This window comes from Pseudopodoces humilis, chromosome 17 (assembly GCF_049639895.1).
Source record: "Pseudopodoces humilis isolate 2021_Gansu_Grassland_sample_001 chromosome 17, ASM4963989v1, whole genome shotgun sequence".
Classification (NCBI taxonomy): Eukaryota; Metazoa; Chordata; class Aves; order Passeriformes; family Paridae; genus Pseudopodoces; species Pseudopodoces humilis.
Genome location: NC_142216.1, coordinates 15978992 through 15998583, shown reverse-complemented (window position 1 = coordinate 15998583; position 19592 = coordinate 15978992). Strand labels below are relative to the sequence as shown.

The 19592-nt window shown below is 55.6% G+C and overlaps 3 pseudogenes; all 3 read right to left on the bottom strand.

The window, feature by feature from the left end:
* Nucleotides 1-1136: 1136 nt before the first annotated feature.
* LOC148182981 (protocadherin gamma-B5 pseudogene) lies at nucleotides 1137-3716 on the bottom strand (annotated as a pseudogene).
* Nucleotides 3717-3790: 74 nt separating this feature from the next.
* On the bottom strand, nucleotides 3791-14145 carry LOC102109391 (protocadherin gamma-A10 pseudogene; annotated as a pseudogene).
* Nucleotides 14146-16132: 1987 nt separating this feature from the next.
* Nucleotides 16133-18649, bottom strand: LOC102109215 (protocadherin gamma-B5 pseudogene; annotated as a pseudogene).
* Between the last annotated feature and the right edge of the window lie 943 nt (nucleotides 18650-19592).

The window sequence follows — 19592 nt, the reverse complement described above, 5'->3', positions numbered from 1 at the left end:
CATATTCTATCCTTATTTAACAGAGATTTGCGTTTCATCAATTCATTCTTGCTTTCTGTTATTCTGAAAGCAACGTGTAAGGAATTTAAGCTCGTTAGTAAACTATTAATTTATGCATTTCTTAACGACGCTGATACGAAGTGTTTCCAAGAAAATATAATTCCAAGAAAGGAATTATAGAATCACAGAATAAAAGCACAATTGTGATCTTAAAACTGTGCTGACCGCTAATCAATATGCAAATGAGACTAGTTCAAGTGCCTAAAGCATCGTCTTTACAGTCTCCATCAGACGTGATCCCTTTGTATATCAGAGGTTTCTCCTAGCCAACAGAATTAGCTGTTCTCGATATATGCGAGTTCCACTCTATCCCAAACATTCTCTATGTATTGAGGAATAAAAAAATAAAAATCTCTGAAACAGAAATCATTCAACCCTCTCACCAGAGCATAAAATAAAGGTCACGAAGAGCAAAACAGAGCGAACAGCCAGCAAGGACGCAGAAAAAGAAGCCATCCAGTCCCACTAGTGCAATCCCCCCAGAAGAGGGCAACAAACTCTTTTTCCACTCAGAATGGAAAATAGAACTTTGCACATTCGTTGCCTTCCTAAATCAAACAGGGACAAAACAAACTTTAACGAGCAGGTCTGTTTAAAGCTCTACATGAATTCCAAGCATAGCCTGACTGAAAAAAGTAGTCAGGAAGGATAAAAGCTCCAACAACCCGTATCAAGGCGTTTCTCTTTTTTCCTTGACTCCAGCATGCAGAAGCAGCCGTTCTCCTACCACGAACACCAATCTGCTTTCAATCCTAAGATCACATACTAATTGACAGCGCTCAAGTGCTAAAGACAAAACCTCGCGGCTGAAGCTGAACCTGTGACCAAGGAAGAACCAAGTGCTTCCTCCTCTACCATGAACGGGGCATTGCCCGTTCCTTAATCCACTCCATCACGGAGACAGGACTGTGCAACTCACAAAAACAGGACTCCGGGACACATGGAGAAACACTGAGAAAAGTTATCACGAGCCGAAAGCACAGATACAATCAAAGCCTGTCAGATAAATTTGTTAGCGAGAATAAAATTAAAAACTTCCGCCGCTACGTAGAAACACAAATGACGAGTCCCCTCAGTCACCACTCAGAGAATACCCGGAAAACATGAACCATGTTTCCGAAGCTTTTAAAAGCAGAAGGAGCTGACGCTTTACAGACCTGCAGTGCACCAGCATCGGCGGGCGGCTCTCCCACGACGACGTTACTGCTCGGGCTCGGCTTCTCGCAGGAATCGCCGCCCAGAAGCTCCTCCGCCGACAGGACGGGCACCGGCGGCACCGGAGGCGGCGGCGGCGGCCAAGCGGCCTCGGGCACGGCGCGGGCCGGCGGCGGCACGCACAGGTTGTAGGAGTAGGGCAAGGTGCCCTCGCAGAAGTCGGCCGGGAAGGCGGCGCCGGCCAGCGAGAAGCGCTGCGCGCCCAGGCAGCGCAGCACGGCGGGCGGCCCGGCCCGGCGCAGCCGCGCCACCACGGCCAGCGCCACGCTCAGCACCAAGAGCGCCGACAGCAGCGCCAGCGCCAGCACCAGGTAGAACTGCAGCGCGCCCGCCGCCGCCGTCGCCTCCGCCTCGGCGCCCGCCGGCCGCTCGCTCAGCTCCGGCAGTGCCTCCTGCAAGCTCTCGGCCAGCACCACGTGCAGCGTGGCCGTGGCCGACAGAGCCGGCCGCCCGTGGTCCTTCACCACGGCCCCCCCACGCTGCTTGGCCGCGTCCCGCTCGGACACGGCGCGCGCCGGGCGCACCTCGCCGCTGTCCAGCCCCCGGCGGACCAGCCCCGGCCCCGACGCCTGCACCAGCTCGTACGACAGCCACGCGTTGCGCCCCGCGTCCGCGTCCACCGCCACCACCTTGGCCACCAGGTAGCCGGCCTCGGCCGAGCGCGGGACCACCTCGAACGGAGGCGCCGCCCCTCCCGCCGCCGCCTCTCCCGCTGCCGCCCCTGCTGCCCCTGCCGCCGCCGCCGGCCAGAGCACCCGCGGCGCGTAGTCGCTGCGGACCAGCACGCGGGCGCGCACCGCGGCCGTGGAGCCGCGCGCCGGCGCGCCGCCGTCCTGCGCCCGCACGGCCACCGCGAACTCGCGGCACTGCTCGTAGTCGAAGGAGCGCTGCGCGTACAGCGCGCCGCTCCGCGCCTCCACCGACACCAGCGGCGCCGCGCCCGCCGCGCCCGCGCTGCCGCCCGCCAGCCAGTAGCTCACGCGCCCGTTGGCGCCCGCGTCCGCGTCCCGCGCCTGCACGCGCAGCACCAGCGCGCCCGCCGCGTTGTTCTCCGCCACGTACGCGCTGTACGCCGCCTCCTCGAACACCGGCGCGTTGTCGTTCACGTCCGACACCTCCAGCACCAGCTCCCTGCTGCTCCACAGCGACGGCCTGCCCCGGTCCCGGGCCACCACCGTCACGCGCTGCTCCGACGCCTGCTCGCGATCCAACTCGCTCGCCGTCACCACCTTGTACGAGCCGCCCGACGACGCCACCAACGACAGCGCCGCCTCCCCCGACAGCTCGCACGACACCTGACCGTTCTCCCCGGAGTCTCTGTCCCGCACTTTCAGCAGGGCAACCACGGTGCCGACCGGTGCGTCCTCGGGCACGGGACTGGACAGGGATAGAACGGTGATCTCCGGAGGATTGTCATTCACATCCAGCACCTCCACCTCCACCTTGCAGTGCGCCACCAAACCGCCGCCGTCCGTCGCCTCCACGGCCAAACTGAATGCGCGCGTGTCCTCGAAGTCCAAAGCCTCCTGCAGCGTGATCGTCCCTCTCTCGGCATCCACCGTGAATTTCTGAAGTACCTTGGCCGGCATTTTCCCGAAGCCGTAGGTGATGTGGGCATTTGTGCCGTCGTCAGCATCGGAGGCAGAGACGTTCAGCACCGCGAATCCCGGAGGAGTGTCCTCTCGCAGGCTGAGCCGGTACCGATCCTGCGCGAACACGGGAGGGTTGTCATTTGCATCGGTGACGTTGATCCAGAGCTGGGCGGTGCCAGTCCGGGGCGGGTCTCCGCCATCCAGCGCTGTCAACAGCAGACGCAGGCTGGGCTCGCTCTCCCTGTCAAGTGAGTGGCGAAGCACCAGCTCCGCGGATTTGCTGCCGTCTTGGCTGTCTTTCACCTCCACTGTGAAGTACCTGTTGGCCTCCAGTTCGTAGCGCTGCAGCGAGTTACTGCCCACGTCCGGATCCTCTGCCATGCCCAAGTAAAACCGGGCACCGGGAGAAGTCAACTCGTTGATCTCCAGCAGAAATTTGTTTCGCAGAAATCGCGGTGCGTTGTCATTCATGTCCTCGATATCAACTTCGACGCGGAAAACGTTCAGAGGGTTGTGCACGACCGCGTCAAAGCTGACAGAGCAGGAAGCCGACTCGCCGCACATCTCCTCCCGGTCCAGCCTCTCGTTCACGTACAGGTTGCCGTTCTCCTCATTCACCGTGAAGTATTGCTTCTCCTCGCTCAGCCGCAGCTTGCGCGCCGGCAGCTCGTCCGCGCTGAGCCCCAGGTCCCGCGCCAGCGGCCCCACGAGCGAGCCTCTGCCCAGCTCCTCGGGGATGGCGTAGCGGAGCCGCTCGGCCGCCGCCCGCCACCACACGCACAGCAGCACCGCGGCCAGCAGCGCTCGCCCGCCGCCCGGCCCGCGCCTCTGCCGCCGCCTCACCGCCATTCTCGCCCGCCGCCGCCGATCGCCAAGCTCCTGCCTCCTGCCGCTGCCCTGCCTCCCTTCCAGCCGCTCTCGCCTCACAGCGCACGGGCCGCCGCACCAAAGCCTGTCCCGCTCGGCCCAAAAGGCACCCCGCTGCTCCCCGCCAGCCGCCGCACCAAGGTCGCCTCTCGCCGGTCCCGCCACCTCTCGTCGCCTCTCGCCGCACCAAAGCCGCACCAAAGCCGCCTCTCGCCGCTGCTGCTGCCGCTGCCGCTGCCGTTCTGGCCGGCGCCGGCCGAGCGAGCAGCCTGCGGGGGCAGGACGCTGCGGCGGCGGCGGCGGCGGCGGCTCCAGCGCCCGCAGGCGGCGGGCAACAGCGGCACCGGGAGGCGCCGCCACGCCACTGCAGCCGCCCGATGGCCGCGCTCAACGGGGCCCGCCTTGGGCCGGGCCTCAGCGGCTGCACCGCCTCCGGCCTCGCTCCTCCGCTGCAAACACCGAGCACACAAGCTCCTGCTCCATTCCACTACAACCCCATTCTATCCACGATGTGATCTTAGGCCATTCTTTTCAGTCGCAAAACAATTGTTTTGATTGAACACTCACTACCTAATATTCATTGCATTACAGTAAAGAATGGAATTCAGCGGCTGTTAATAAAATCATAATGCACCTACAGCTGCAATAAACGATATAATAAGGAAGACGACAAGAGCTTTTTTGCAATTTGTCCCATATCTTGAAATGTCCTTCAATGCCTGGGATGAATTAACATGTGATATAAATCAGCCTAAAGCAACGTAAGCAATTTCTTTGCAAAGATAGCAGAAAAATATTTTCTTTTTCTTTCTGACTCATTCAAGTTGTTTCCACTCCAAGCCCGTTCTATCCGAGATGTGATCGTAGGCCATTCTTTTGAGTCGCAAAACATTTGTTTTGATTGAATGCTCACTACCAAATACCCATGGAAGAGCAGTAAAGAATGGAATTCAGCCACTGTTCATAAAATCATAATGCACCTACAACAGCAATAAATTATATTATAGGGAGGACTTCAAGAGATTTTTGCAATTTGTCACATACCCTGGTTTGTCCTTCATTACCTGGGATGAATTAGTCAGAGGTATTGATCAACCTAAAGCACTGAAAGCCATTTCTATGCAAAGATACCAGAATAATATTTTTAGTTCTTTCTGACTCATTAAGATTGTTTCATCTACATCTTCATATCCGAGCACTTGACAATGGAAAGTGCAAAGCAATTCTGAGTCCTTCATAGAGCTAATCATTGTTTTCAGTTTCCTACATAAAACTTCTTTCAAGGTCAATGAACGGACACCTCTGCCATGAGCAGGAACACCTTCTCCTTGTCTTGAAAGTGGGAGACATATCCAAAACTTCTCTGGGTTGTATGTTCCAGTTTCTCACCACCCAAACAGGAAATATTTATCCTATTCAAAACCTCCCTTCTCTTACTAAAAAACACTTCTCTGTTGCCCTATGAACAATGGCCCTGGTAAAAACAACTCTGCCAATATTTCCTATGACCTCATTTGTAATTGGAACAGCAATAAACCCCAAAAGAACACTGCCAAAAGTCTACACACAGGGATCTTTTCTCCATGATACAACACCTAAACTCCTTCAGTCCTTCTGCACAGCTCACATCTTGCAACCCTCAGACCACTTCCATCATTCTTCTGGACATTCCACCATGGCCACTTGGGATATTGGCCAAACATCTCCATGCACTCTACAGTCTCACAAAAAGATTTGGGAGTGGGGGAAGGACCTGCTCTGACCTGCTGCTGGGCAGAGTACTTGTCATGCAGAGCAGGACACCATTGCAGCAGCAGGTGCCCACTGGCACCTCATGTCCCATCTTATCACCCACCAAGAACCCAAAGGACTTCTCTGCACACCTCTTCCCTCTCACCTACTCTCTGTGTAAACTGGGGATTGCCCTAACCCACGTGCAGGACCCGCCACTTGGCCCTCTTCAACTTCAGGATGTTTGCATGGCGCCACTTCTCCAGCCTGTCCCTTGCTGGCATCTCTGCCCTCTCGTCAATCAACTCCAGTTGCTGTCAGCTGAAAATTTTCTGAAGGTTCACTCAATCCCATTGTCCATGAAGCCACTGAGCAGGACTGGCCCCACTAAGGAAACTTGAGGGACAGCACCACTTACTGCTTTCTACCTGCACATTGAGCCACTGTCTATAACTCTTCAGCCATGACTCTCCAGCCTGTTCCTCAGCCATTTAACAGCCTCCAGATCACTGCCCAGCAAGTTCCTCTGCGTGATGATGTGGGGAACACTGCACACGTTCTCCCACTGGCCCCTGCTCTGTCCCAGAAAATCTTGGCTGGCCTGGGTGGCCACTCTGGACTTGGATGACTGCAGCAGAGAGGATTCTGCATCATTACACTACAGACAAAGTGTTCCTGGCTGAGCACACATGTGCTTAGGAAACCCTTCCTCTTTACACCTCTAAACATCTCAGGTGTGTGAGGGAACTGCACCTGCACTCGGACAATTGGGACACAGGAGACCTTCCACAGAAGATCAGACACGCTGAGCTTCAGCTCATGACAACAAGCAATGCAAGAGTTACAAACACATAGAAATTAACAGAGGCAAGAACACTTTGTAGGCCTCCCTTGCTCTACACAAGCAACTCAAAGCACACCCTACTCCATCAGGCACAGCCTTGGGGGATCCATGACATGGTGTCATGGAGTTACTTTACCTTTAAGAAAGTTTAAGTTGCTGGGATCTGCCTGGCGTCTTTTCTCCTGACCAATTATCGGTCATTGCTGAGAATTGACAGCAGTTTAGGCCATTGAAAAGTGGGATCAACTTGTGAACCCTACCTTAAAGTGTAAAACCAGAGCTCTCTTGGTTCTCTTTGTTTCCTGGCTGGGAAGGGTGGCAGAGCTTCAGGCCTCCCGTTCCCTGCCCAGGCCATGCGGCCGGGCGGGGACTGGGCTGGGCCCAGCGTCTCCCGGCCGGGGGATGCGGGCCCTGTGGAGGGGGTTTTCTCCGGGCTCAGGCCGGGCCGGGCCGAGCCGATCTCTGGCTCGGCTGCAGGTCTTTTGCTGTGGCTGGATTCACTGGAGACTGCTGAGTGAAGAAGGAGAGGGGCTCTGGGCCTGCAGCGGGCTGGGCGCGGCGACTGCACTCTCCAGAGCAGCCATGAGGAACTTTCCATCGCAAACGGCTCCAGCTCCTGCACCGGCCGAGGCCACAGAACTACCTACAACAGCCTGGGCAAGATTTTAACTCTTTCATTTCCCAGATGAGACTTGCGGATTAATCTTTTTATCCAGACAGAGAAAAGAGAGTGATCAACATGAAAAGAGACTTTATAAACTACTAGTGACAGGAAAGAAAAGAAGCTTAAGAAAAGGTAGAGAATTAAGAAGATGCTTTAATTAAGCTGAAATATCTTTCTGTTAAAACTATGGAAATGGACAATAAGGTCTTGAAAACACTCCTTTAATTCATGACAGTATATAGGGAGGAATAGAGTGTTCAAAGTGTAAATTTTGAGTAAAAAGTAGAGTAATTATGGTACAGTGAAATGCTGGAAGATTTGAAGCCTTGAGAGGCAATGAGAAAACTGTTTTCTAGTGATGCTCACAGAAACAGATGAAGAAGACTTTTTGCCTTTGAATAACTTATCCTTAAAAATCCCATCCCTAGACTCATGGCCCATACACACTTGAGAGTGATGTGAAAATGGGAGGAGTGGGCTCTAATAACAGCAGCTCTGGGCAGCTAACATTAGAGCAATGGAAAACTATAAGAAAAATAGTTTTTCTTGTGAGAAACTCCATAAATTAACAGGAAGAAACTTCTGTTTCTCTATAAAGACTGGTGAAAAGACTGTAGCAAGAATTGGGACTGTTTTAACCATCAAAGTTCCAAAGGTTTTGTCTCTTTTGTCATGTGAACAAGGGAATAGTGGGTAGACAGGGGATGAAAAGGTTTTTCTGGAAGTTTATTCTGGTGTTCTTATTGTAGTTTGTCAATAAACTTTCTTTTTTTTCCCTTTTAAGTTTTATGCCTGTTTTGCTCTTGTTCTAATCCATATCTCACAGCAAGAAATAAGTAATTTTCTTAGTTATTGGTTTAAAACCACGACACATGGGACAAGCAAGGCAATGACCCACTTCTTCTCTGGCCTCACACTCACAGCTCCCCTCTCTTCTTTTGCTTCTCCACCATGCAACTGGAAGCTTTTGCTTGTGGCCATCTCCTCCCTGGGCACATTTATCAGGAGATGATAATGCACTACAGCCACAGCCAGAAGGGAGGGACATTTCTCTGCTCACCACCGGTATGAGAAGGAACTGAAGGATTCCAAAGCACACAAATGATAAACAACCACACTAAAAGATTAGCGGTCATCCAATGGAGAATGGCTCATCAAACCATTGGCTTCCAGGGAATCTCATCCCTGTCCTTATCCCATGTTCTGTTCCACAGAGATTAAAGGCGTATTAAAACAACTAAAATAATATTTTCATTTATTACTCCCAACAGTACCAGAACACAAATTCATTCTCATATCTTTTGCCTTCCACTATCAATGAACAAGACAAAGGGCTACCAACACGCCAGAGGCTGCTAAAAAGAGATGGGTTGTTGAGAATTTTAAATAGGTCTACATATGGAGAAAATTTAGGTAAAACAAGGCAACACAAAACAAAACAAGCCATAGAGAAAACCCCAAACCATTTATCAGATAAGGCAAGGAAGTATTAGAAGACAAAGAGCTGCCTGAGATGATCACAGTGAAGTCATTAAGGCATTTATTTCAGGCCCAAAAATTGGTCCCTGAGAGCACCTGGAATTTCCCAAGGTCTCAAGCTGCGTGGCCCTAAAGAATTTCACTGCACAGACGATAGGGGGCTTCAGTTGAAGAATTTGTCCTCACATGTGCAACTTTCTTCTAATGCATGGCCTGCTCACCTTGCACAAATACCAAACCAGCATTATAAACTGCTTCTCTTTGGCCTCTTTCTCAAGTAAAATCTTGGGGAAATGAATATTTATGAAGTTGTATTTCTTAACCGAAATGTCCAAGGTCAGGCTGGGTGGAGCTCTGAAGAAGATGCTCTGCTGGAAGATGTCCCTGCCCATGGCAGAGGAGTTGGAAGGAGATGATCTTGATGCTCCTTTTCAACACAAACCATTCTACCACTCTGTATTTCTGTGATTTTATGATTACATTCACAGCTTCAAGGTATGGATGACAGACACTCTCCCTACAGGATAATTTTATGGTCTAGAGCTTGAAGGATTGGGTGGCGCAAGGAGAATAAATTTTACTCCATAACAAAAAAAAAGCAATAACAAGCAAACAACCAAACCAACAAACTCAACCCAAACCAAACCAATCATCCAAAAACGTTAATCAATTAAGCCAAGAATGGAAAAACACCAGCAGAGTAGCCATCAGGGCCTCACATTTCAGATTGTCTCAACTGTAACACATACACAACACAGGAAACTCAATTGTAACTAATGCACATGAGGCTTCACACAGGAGCTCACTACACACACACCAGACACTCATTTCCTTGCATAGGAAGACAAAGAAAAAGCTTGGAACCACAGGTCTCAGCCTCATCTAACTACTACAATAAACAGACCTTGACACCATCCATTCATTCATTTGGAACTATATCACAGTGAACCCCAGCACCAGCCATGTCTCTGCATAGACAGACTTCTATCTCTCCAAACATAACATGAAAGCAAAGATTGAATACAGACATCATTCAAAGAAAATTGTGTGCACAGTTTCTCAAATCCCAAGCATCAAAACTAAGGTTATGCTGATCCTTCCAATTACGGGAACAAGAGTAAAATGTTACAGAGGCAATCAATTTTCAGCAGCTCTGGCAAAGACCCAGCCATCCAAGGATCACCTCAAAGCCAACATCACCATTCTGCAGCACATGCACTCCTCACAACATGGGTGACCACCACTCTTGATGCAACAGAATATGGAACACAAACTGTGCCATTTGAGCCAAAACCATACAAGATCAAATCATGAGACTCCTCCTGACTCATTTTCATCAGACCAGCAATAGCCCTGGGCATCAACACAACACATGCCATGTCTCCTCCACTACCTCCTCACACACCACATCCCCAACACTCCCCCCTAACACTTCACAGCTCACATGCTAATCACAGATCTTCAGAATTTACACAGACTCCACCAAAAGGAAACTGGCTCACAGAGGATCTCCTTACCATGGATAATATTTGACTTCCCACCCAAACCATGGGACAAAAAAAGCATTTCTTACAGAGACATATTGCAGAAAACAGACTGTGACTCTCTCTTTTCATCTCAAAACATGAAAGATCCATCTTCAGATCATCAGAAGAGTGAGACAGAAAGTTGACACCTGCAGGACTGAAGAGCTCACAACACTCTTCTGGGTTATAGAACTCTCAGGAGATGATCAATAACGTTATTTACAGGCACTGAAGACATTGCTTGCTCTTCCCATATGGCATCTTCCATAAGCACAAAGTGAATCTTTTCAGTGACACAATTAGGATGGGATGCAAATACTTTGGAAGAACCTCCCAGGGTTCTCCATCCACCTGCTACACAGATCTTCTAGACAATGACATTCACAGGGAAAACCCCATCTTGGTTCATGCTGGAGACAGGAACTGGACAGGGAATGGAGGAAAACATTCCCTTCAGGCTTGCAGCAGATGTTCATGCGCAGCTCACAGAACTCCAATTTCCAACCCTTCCCATCATCCATGGGCTTCTTCCACCCACACATCTTCAAAACACGTGACACTGGAGGCCCAGTTCCCCACACCATTTCTCTTCACACCACCAATTTCACACAGCCATCTTTCCACCTCTGCACTATGGAAGCGACATTTGCCTGCTCACTCAAGTGCTGGGAAGAGACTTCATAGCTCTAACAGGAAAAGCCGAGCAGTCTTCCAAGAGAGACGGACTCAGTGAAGATCTGCACAGCGGGAATTATGCCCACCTTCTATCTCCTGCTGTAAATTAAAACTCTCCCTTCCCATCCAGCCAATTCTCTTGCCATGCTAAATATTTTATAGCCAGGGCTCATCCAGCTCCATTTGACAGAGCTCGACCTTCAAAATCAAGAAAAAACAAAGCAGTTCTGCCATTTCCACCTGCATTTCCTCCTCCACATACAAACACACCCACAGCCTTTTCAAAGAGGCACAGCTTCTAAAAGGACCCTTCATCTTCATAACAGGCACACAGACATCATCAAGAAACACTTCTTGCCCGGCCAAATGCCCGGATGGGGACAAAGATCAAAGCATGAATGACAAAAAGACTTTTCCTGCTGACCTCCATTATGGATCATGGAAAAAGACAAAAGCTGAGAACCATGTTTAGAGAAGTCACACCCAAAGCCATCAGCATTTTGATCAGGACACATTCAGCATATTGAAGCACTGGTGCTGTTGGGAAGACACATGAGACTCATAAAAATTTGTATTTCCGCATAACGCCATACATCCCTTCAGAAGATCTAACACTAACAGCAACACTCATTCTTCACAGCACAGGGAACATAGGGGGAAAACACCTCCAACCTGAAAAATACCCAAACTCACGACCTAACGAACAGCCTGCCAGCAGCAGCCTTCTCCCTCCTTCCTTCTCTGCTAACTGCAAGGCTGACGACAGACCCCACGTCCAAAGAACGACACCAACGGGCACCAGCCAAAAGAATGTCACCGAGGGAAACTCGACCTCGCTTGGAAGCAGAATCTCCTACGCAAGGCAGAGAACAGGGCGGGGAAAGGACACGGGAGCATCAGGAGGAAGCACGACTGTCGGAGTAAACGTGCCCAGAGCAACTCACCGAGGGAGCGGCGGGATCCGCGGGCAGGGCGGTGGCAGGGTCCTCGTCCCCGAGCAGCGGCGCGGGCTCGTCGGGCAGAGGCCGCGCCGGGAGGGTGTCGCAGCAGCTGGCGGCCGAGAAGCGCAGCTGGCTCTTGCGCGAGTCGGCCGTGAGCGACACGTCGTGCGAGTAGGACTGCAGGAAGGCGCGCACGCCGTCGATGCCCACGAAGTGCGACACGGGCACGCCGCGCAAGGCGCCGCTCTGGGCCGGCAGCAGGTGCTGGCGGCGCCAGCGGCGCAGGCGCAGCGCCAGCAGCAGCAGCAGGAAGGCGAGGAAGAGGCACGACACGGCGGCCACGGCCAGCACGAGCCAGCGCGTCAGGCTGCCGGCCGGCTCGCCCGGCGCCGCCGCCTCGGCCGCGCTGCCCAGCTCGGCCAGCAGCTCGGCCACGCTCTCGGCCAGCAGCACGCTCAGCGTGGCCGTGGCCGACAGCGCCGGCCGCCCGTGGTCCTTCACCAGCACCACCAGGCTCTGGCGCGCCGCGTCGCGGGCCAGCGGCGAGCGCGCCGTGCGCACCTCGCCGCTGTGCAGCCCCACGCGGAACAGCCCCGGCTCCGTCGCCTTGGCCAGCTCGTACGACAGCCACGCGTTCTGCCCCGCGTCCGCGTCCACCGCCACCACCTTGGCCACCAGCGCGCCGGGCTCCGACCAGCGCGGCGCCAGCTCCACGCCCGACCACGCGCCGCCCGAGCCCGCCGCCCGAGACAGCGGCGGCGGGTACAGCACCTGCGGCGCGTTGTCGTTCTCGTCCACGATCACCAGCACCACCGACACGTTGCTGCTCAGCGCCGGCGCGCCGCCGTCCTCCGCACGCACCCACAGCCGCAGCTCGCGCACCTCCTCGTAGTCCAAGGAGCGCAGCGCGTACAGCGCGCCCGTCTCCGCCTGCACCGACACGTACGACGACAGCGCCGCGCCCCGCACCCGCCCCTCCGCCAGCCGGTACCGCACGCGCGCGTTCTGCCCCCAGTCCGCGTCCGTGGCGCGCACCGTCAGCACCAGCGCGCCCGCCGCGTTGTTCTCCCACACGCGCGCGCTGTAGCGCTCCTCCGCGAACACCGGCGCGTTGTCGTTCACGTCCAGCACCCGCAGCGCCAGCACCGCGCTGCTCTGCAGCGCCGGCGACCCGCCGTCGGCCGCCCGCACCGTCACGTTGTACTCCGACACCTGCTCCCGGTCTAGCTCTCTCGCTGTCACCACACGGTAGTAATCTTTACGGGATTTCTCCAGCCGGAACGGGACGCCGCTGTCAAGCGTGCAGTGTACCTCGCCGTTGGCTCCCGAGTCCCGGTCCTGCACGTGCAGCAGAGCCACCACGGTCCCCGATGGCGCATCTTCAGAGATCTCACTCAGCGCCGACGACACGGTGAGTTCGGGTGCGTTATCGTTGACGTCTGTTACAATTATCGTAAGTTTTGCCGTGTCGAAAAGGCCTCCGCCATCATGTGCCTGCACCCCCAATTCGTAGGAGTCGCCTTCCTCGTAGTCCAGGCTACGCAATAGCTTGATGGCTCCTGTGTTGATGTCCAGATGGAATACCTTCGTGACTTTTTCGGTTATTTTCTTCAATGAGTATTTCACGTATCCGTACAGCCCCTCGTCAGCATCCACGGCCGTGACGGTGACAAGGACAGAGCCCACGGGAACGTCCTCGGGCACACGCACCATGTACTCCGCCTGGATGAACACGGGCGCGTTGTCGTTCGCGTCCAGCACGGTCACACGGATCCGAGCCGTGCCCGTCCGTGCCGGATCGCCGCCGTCCATCGCCCTCAGCACCAGCTCGTGAAACGCCGCCTCCTCCCGGTCCAGCGCCTTGGCCAGCACCAGCTCGGGACGCTGATCGCCGCCGGGACCCGCCTGCACGGCCAGCGAGAAGTGCTCGTCACCGCTCAGCTCGTAGCTCTGCAGGGAATTCCGGCCCGAGTCCGGGTCATGTGCGTCTGGCAGGGGAAACCGCGACCCCGGGGCTGTCGTCTCGCTCATTCTGAGCTCTATTTCTGCCTCTTGGAAGCTGGGCGCATTATCATTAATGTCAGTGATTTCTACCTCTATTCCATAAACCTTCATTTCCCCCTCCACGATCAGCTCACAGCGCAGCACGCATTGCTGCACACGCTCGCACAGCTGCTCTCTGTCGATCCTCTCCGCCGTCACTAAATGTCCCGTCTTCCCGTGCACAGTGAAATACTGCGTCCGACCTCTTTCTATAATGCGAACGCCGCGGTCTCGGATCTCCGGCAGCTGCAGCCCCAGGTCCTTGGCGACGTCGCCCACGAACGAGCCCTTGGGCAGCTCCTCGGGCACCGAGTAGCGCAGCTGCCCCCACGCCGCCTCCCACGCCGCCAGCAGGACGGCCCAGAGCACAGCTCGCTGCCGCCGGCCCCAGCGCCTCCCCGCCCAGCTCATCTCCGCCAACTTAGCTTCCCGCTGCCGCTGCTGCTCAGCTCCCAGCGCTTGCTGACCTTTCCCACCGGCCTCTCCGCTCCCGGGCCCTGCCCCAGCCTCCGCCGCCTTTCCGCCGCACGGATCCGCACCGGCAGAACGATCGCACACCGCCGCCCGGGCTGCCCACCCACCAATCCAGCGATCGAGCTGCGATCCAGCCCGGCCGCAGCGGGCGGGGCTGCCGGCAGCGCTCCGATCCTCCTCTCGCTCCTCTCGGTCAACAGCGGCGCCCGCAGCCTCCTCCCGGCACTGCAGCCACCGAGCGCTGCCCGCCCTGCCTGCCTACAAACAGGGACCACTCGCCACCCACACGCCGCTTTCCGTCCCGCGCCCATCTCCTGCCTCCGCTTTTCTGCAGCCCATCTCGCCGTTGATCCTCCAGGGCATCACGATCGGGAGGAAGGCAGAGATATTCCGTGAGCACGGTTCTTTAACCACACGGGAAACGAAGCACTTTCTAATGTCATTGTATGTAAATTCAAACACATTTTTCGTATTTTACCCTCTAGCTTATTGTTAGTCTTATCCTTTTTGTTCAACAGCATCTTCAAACACTGGATCTCCAAGAGAAAACGGGAGGATACCGCATCCCGAAAAATCACAGCTGTCAGGTTCATTTACACAAGCGGGACGAGAGCAATTGCATTCCTCTTGAAATCAGGGAGCTCACTCTTACAGCATTGAATAAGAGGGACAAATAAACATGGGGTATCTATGACATGGGACAAACAAGGCAACGACCGAGTTCTCCTCTAGCCTCACACACAGAGCTCCTCTTACCTCTTTTCCTTCTCCACCATTCAACTGGTAGCTTGTACTTGTGGCCATCTCCTCACTGGCACATTTGGCACATTTTATTACAAGGAAAGTATAAGGACTTCACATATTTGATATCCCTTCCTATGATAAACCTAGTGTTTCCTCTGTTTATACAGATTTGTATTTCACCAAGACAATCCTGGTTTCCTATTTTCTGAAATCAGTGTGTAAGCATTAAAGTCCGTCAGGAAACTATCCGTATAATTATATCTTAATGAGGTTGGTATCATATGCTTTCAAGTAAGGAATTATAGAACAATAGAACAACAGGAATATTGTGCTCTTGAAACTGACCACGAATAAATATGCAAATAGCCTTGATTCAAGTACCCAAACTGTTCTCTGGCCGATCTCCCTGATTTGTGATTCCTCCCTATCACAGATGTCTACCCTAGGAAACAGCATTCCAGAAATTTGGTATTCCCGATATCCTCGAGTTCTACTGAAACCCCACAACACCTTTGTGAAAAGAGCATAGAAAAATCAAAATCTCTGAAACACAAATTATTCAATACACAGAAAAAGAAAGCCATTCAGTCCCACTACTGCATTCCTCCTAGAAATGGGTGACAATCTCTTTATTCACTTTCACATCATTCACGAATGTGGAACTTTCCACATTCGTTTCCTCTCTAAGTCAAACACGGGAAAAGCAAAATTTAACGAACGGGTTTGTGTAAAGCTCTACATGAGTTCCAAGCACATCTTTACTAAACAAAGCAATCAGGAAGGATGAAAGTTCCAAGACCCGCTGTCAGTGCTTTTCTCGTTTTTCCACGACTGCATCAGGCAGAATGAGAAATTCTCATTAAACAGAATAGCAACCAGCATTCAATACAGCCAACACATTCTAATATTAACAGCTCAAGTGCTAAAGACAAAACCTCGCGGCTGAAGCTGAACCTGTGACCAAGGAAGAACCAAGTGCTTCCTCCTCTACCATGAACGGGGCATTGCCCGTTCCTTAATTCACTCCATCACGGACACAGGACTGTGCAACCCACAAAAGCACGATCCCGGGAAACATGGAAAAACACTAGGAAACGCTGCCAGGATCCAAAAGGGGAGCCATAATCAAAGACTGTCAGCTGAATCTGCTAGCAGGAAAGGATGAAAAACTTCCGCCACTATATCGAGACCCAGATGACGAGTCCCCACTGACACCACGCAGAGAATACCCGGGGAACAAGGAGGAGGATTCCGAAAGTTTTAAAAGCAGAAGAAGCTCACGCTTTACAGACCTGCAGTGCACCAGCATCGGCGGGCGGCTCTCCCACGACGACGTTACTGCTCGGGCTCGGCTTCTCGCAGGAATCGCCGCCCAGAAGCTCCTCCGCCGACAGGACGGGCACCGGCGGCACCGGCGGCACCGGCGGCGGCGGCCAAGCGGCCTCGGGCACGGCGCGGGCCGGCGGCGGCACGCACAGGTTGTAGGAGTAGGGCAAGGTGCCCTCGCAGAAGTCGGCCGGGAAGGCGGCGCCGGCCAGCGAGAAGCGCTGCGCGCCCAGGCAGCGCAGCACGGCGGGCGGCCCGGCCCGGCGCAGCCGCGCCACCACGGCCAGCGCCACGCTCAGCACCAAGAGCGCCGACAGCAGCGCCAGCGCCAGCACCAGGTAGAACTGCAGCTCGGCCGCCGCCGCCGTCGCCTCCGCCTCGGCCCCCGCGGCCCGCTCGCTCAGCTCGGGCAGCGCCCCCTCCAGGCCCTGGGCCAGCCCCACGTGCAGCGTGGCCGTGGCCGACAGCGCCGGCTGCCCGTGGTCCTTCACCACGGCCACCACACGCTGCTTGGCCGCGTCCCGCTCGGGCACGGCGCGCCCCGCGCGCACCCCGCCGCTGTGCAGCCCCACGCGGAACAGCCCCGGCTCCGACGCCTGCACCAGCTCGTACGACAGCCACGCGTTGCGCCCCGCGTCCGCGTCCACCGCCACCACCTTGGCCACCAGGTAGCCGGCCTCGGCCGAGCGCGGCACCACCTCGAACGGAGACGCCGCCCCTCCCGCCGCCGCCTCTCCCGCTGCCGCCCCTGCCGCCCCTGCCGCCGCCGCCGGCCAGAGCACCCGCGGCGCGTTGTCGTTGCGGTCCAGCACGAAGACGCGCACCGTGGCCGTGGAGCTGCGCGCCGGCGCGCCGCCGTCCTGCGCCCGCACGGCCACCGCGAACTCGCGGCACTGCTCGTAGTCGAAGGAGCGCTGCGCGTACAGCGCGCCGCTCCGCGCCTCCACCGACACCAGCGGCGCCGCGCCCGCCGCGCCCGCGCTGCCGCCCGCCAGCCAGTAGCTCACGCGCCCGTTGGCGCCCGCGTCCGCGTCCCGCGCCTGCACGCGCAGCACCAGCGCGCCCGCCGCGTTGTTCTCCGCCACGTACGCGCTGTACGCCGCCTCCTCGAACACCGGCGCGTTGTCGTTCACGTCCGACACCTCCAGCACCAGCTCCCTGCTGCTCCACAGCGACGGCCTGCCCCGGTCCCGGGCCACCACCGTCACGCGCTGCTCCGACGCCTGCTCGCGGTCCAGCGCGCTCGCCGTCACCACCTTGTACGAGCCGCCCGACGACGCCACCAGCGACAGCGCCGCCGTCCCCGACGGCTCGCACGACACCTGACCGTTCTCGCCGGAGTCTCTGTCCCTCACTTTCAGCAAAGCCACCACGGTGCCGACCGGTGCGTCCTCGGGCACGGGACTGGACAGGGATAGAATGGTGATCTCGGGCGCGTTGTCATTCTCGTCTGTGATGTCGATCTGCACTTCGCAGTGGTCGGTGAGTCCGCCGCCATCTCTCGCCTCTAAACCGAAGACATATTTATTGCTCTCCTCGAAATCGAGGAGACCCACTGTCCGAACTTCCCCACTCTCACTGTCGATAGTGAACAACGCCCTGACGGAGTGTGGGACGCTTCTAAAAGAGTAGGACACTCGCCCGTTCGATCCTGAGTCCGCATCTGTCGCCCGTACTTGCAGCACCACGGACTCCACTGGAAGATTTTCTGACACTCGCGCCTCGTAGAGACTTTTGCTGAATACGGGCGGGTTGTCGTTGGCGTCTGTCACATTGATGCGAACCTTGACAGTCCCAGACCTCGCAGGGTCTCCACCATCCACTGCCATGAGCTCTAATTCAAAGGAACTCTGCTTCTCTCTGTCCAGCGCTCTCTCCAGCACCAATTCTGGCTGATTCCGTCCACCAGGGTTCTCCTTTAAGGCTAAACTGAACGATGGGTTGCTGATTAGTTGGTAAGTCAGCAACGAGTTACTTCCTGCGTCAGGGTCTCGTGCCGTCTCCAGAAGAAACCGGGCACCGGGAGGAGTCCATTCATCGATCTCGAGGTCCAGAGCTGCCTTGTTGAAGTCTGGGGAGTTGTCATTCACGTCCACGATGGACACCTCGATGTGGAAAATGTTCAGCGGGTTCTGCACCAGCACCTCGAAGCTGACAGAGCAGGACGCCGACTCGCCGCACATCTCTTCCCGGTCCAGCCTCTCGTTCACGTACAGGTTGCCGTTCTCCTCATTCACCATGAAGTATTGCTTCTCCTCGCTCAGCCGCAGCTTGCGCGCCGGCAGCTCGTCCGCGCTGAGCCCCAGGTCCCGCGCCAGCGGCCCCACGAGCGAGCCTCTGCCCAGCTCCTCGGGGATGGCGTAGCGGAGCCGCTCGGCCGCCGCCCGCCACCACACGCACAGCAGCACCGCGGCCAGCAGCGCTCGCCCGCCGCCCGGCCCGCGCCTCTGCCGTCGCCTCACCGCCATTCTCGCCCGCCGCCGCCGCCGCCGCCGATCGCCAAGTTCCTGCCTCCTGCCGCTGCCCTGCCTCCCTTCCAGCCGCTCTCGCCACACAGCGCACGGGCCGCCGCACCAAAGCCTGTCCCGCTCGGCCCCACAACCACGCCGCTGCTCCCCGACAAGCGACGCACCAAAGCCGCACCAAAGCCGCACCAAAGCCGCCTCTCGCCGCTGCTGCTGCCGCTGCCGCTGCCGCTCTGGCCGGCGCCGGCCGAGCGAGCAGCCTGCGGGGGCAGGGCGCTGCGGCGGCGGCGGCGGCTCCAGCGCCGGCAGGCGGCGGCCAACAGCGGCACCTGGAGGCGCCGCCACGCCACTGCAGCCGCCCGATGGCCGCGCTCAACGGGGCCCGCCTTGGGCCGGGCCTCAGCGGCTGCACCGCCTCCGGCCTCGCTCCTCCGCTGCAAACACCGAGCACACAAGCTCCTGCTCCATTCCACTACAACCCCATTCTATCCACGATGTCATCTTAGGTAATTCTTTTCAGTCGCAAAACAATTGCTTTGAATGAACACTCAGTACCAAATATTCATGGCTCATCACTTAATACCGGAATTCAGCTACCCTTAATAATATTGTGATACATTTATAGTTGCAGCAATAAACGATAATACAGGGAATATTTCTAGAGGTTTTCTGCACTATTGCTTCATATCTTGAACTGCCCTTCATGACCTGGAATGAAGTAATATGTGATATAGATATAGCAATATGTGATATAGCCTAAAACAATGTAAGCAACCTGTATGCCAAGATTGTAAAATAACATTTAGTCTTTTATTTCTGACTCATAAAGCTTTTTCATCTGCATCTCCATATCTGAATGTCTGATAGTGAAAAGTGCAAAGCAACGCTGAGTCCTTCATAGAACAAAAAAAATGTTTCCAGTTTCCCATTTAGACATATTTTAAAG